At 41.9% G+C, this 1398-nt stretch overlaps 1 non-coding gene across 1 annotated transcript; it reads left to right on the top strand.

The window, feature by feature from the left end:
- The first annotated feature begins 860 nt into the window (after positions 1-860).
- Positions 861-967, top strand: LOC145110440 (small nucleolar RNA R71). Its single transcript, XR_013709817.1, has one exon. It is a non-coding gene; the product is annotated as a small nucleolar RNA R71 (small nucleolar RNA).
- Positions 968-1398: the final 431 nt, after the last annotated feature.

Below are 1398 nucleotides of genomic sequence, written 5' to 3' on the forward strand. Positions count from 1 at the left end.
CAGATGGCTTTGGCTCCACTTCTAGGGCTTCTAAAAACTCAGAGATTGCCTATTCTTCAGTATCAATTGCCATAACATGGGATTGAGTCTTCTTTTCAGGAATTTGAGGAATTAGCTTCTCGTTCACCAAAGTTGTAAGTTGGCCAAGTTGAGCTTCAAGGTTATTGATGGAGGCTTGCTGATTTCTCAGTGAGTTTTGCTGGTCAACCATCATGGCTTGATGATTTTTCATCAAGGTCTGCTGTTCCATCATCATTTTTCTTTGATCCTTCAATGTTGCATCAGTATCATCATGTCTATTCTCTGAAGCTTCCATGAAACGAACCAACATAGACTCCAAATCAACTTTCTTCTCAGCTGGTGGTTGCTCTTTTTGGTAAAAACCCCGACCCATCTGTCTGAATTTCTCCTCCTTCTGTTTCTTGTACTCATCATAAATCAGCCACTTCTTCTTTGGATTTCTCCAATCATCATCATACTTGTCCCCACTTGAGTAGCAAACTTGAGCCTTCTTGTTCCCATAATCATCCAAATGGCAATCCTTAGTCAAGTGTGGCCCATTGAATTTCTCACATCCAACTCTTATTGCATGAATTGATTGGTTCATTTGGGTCAATCTTCGGTCCATAGTATTAAGCATCGCCATCATAGCATCCATCTCATCAGAATGTGCACCCCCACTGCCTTTTGCTCCATCTTGTCTTGGGTTCTGGTACTCACGAGAGTGTCTTGCGAATTCTTCAACTAACTCCTTGACCTCACTTGGATTTTTCTTTGTCAATGGGCCTTGAGAATCAAGGAGTTGTCTTGTCATTACATTGACCCCATCATAGAAAATAGACATCTCTTGTTGAACATTGAGATCATGTTGAGGAAAATTCCTTAACAACCCCTTGTAGCGCTCCCAAGCTTCGTATAGTGACTCCCCCGGCTGTTGCTCAAAGTTGGCTATTGCCTTCTTTAGTTTAACTATCTTGGAAGGTGGGCAAAACTGATCTAGAAATTTCTCACGCATTTGAGCCCAAGTAGTGATTGTACCAAGAGGAAGTGCTTTCAACCAGTCTTTTGCAGCTCCCTTGAAAGTGACTGGTAGCATCCTTAGTAAGATGGTGTCTCTGTTAACATTCGGGACATTGAAATAGTCAGCAATGTCATTGACTTCATCTAGATGCTTAAATGCATCCTCATGATCCTTCCAATGAAATGGGATATCCTTTAGTGCAGTGATGATATGTCCCTTCAGCTCGAATGTGGCAGTGACAGGTATCGCTGGTTGTACTAAACATGGACCAACATCTTCACGAATTCGCTTCTTGGAAGCTCCCATTGTCATTTCTTCAATGTTTTCCATCTCGTTTCTTGGCTCGTTCTCGGGTTCACTCGTATAAAGTCCAAACT

The sequence above is a fragment of the Lactuca virosa genome, chromosome 4 (genome assembly GCF_052849685.1).
Source record: "Lactuca virosa cultivar CGN04683 chromosome 4, Lactuca_virosa_CGN04683_v6, whole genome shotgun sequence".
Classification (NCBI taxonomy): domain Eukaryota; kingdom Viridiplantae; phylum Streptophyta; class Magnoliopsida; order Asterales; family Asteraceae; genus Lactuca; species Lactuca virosa.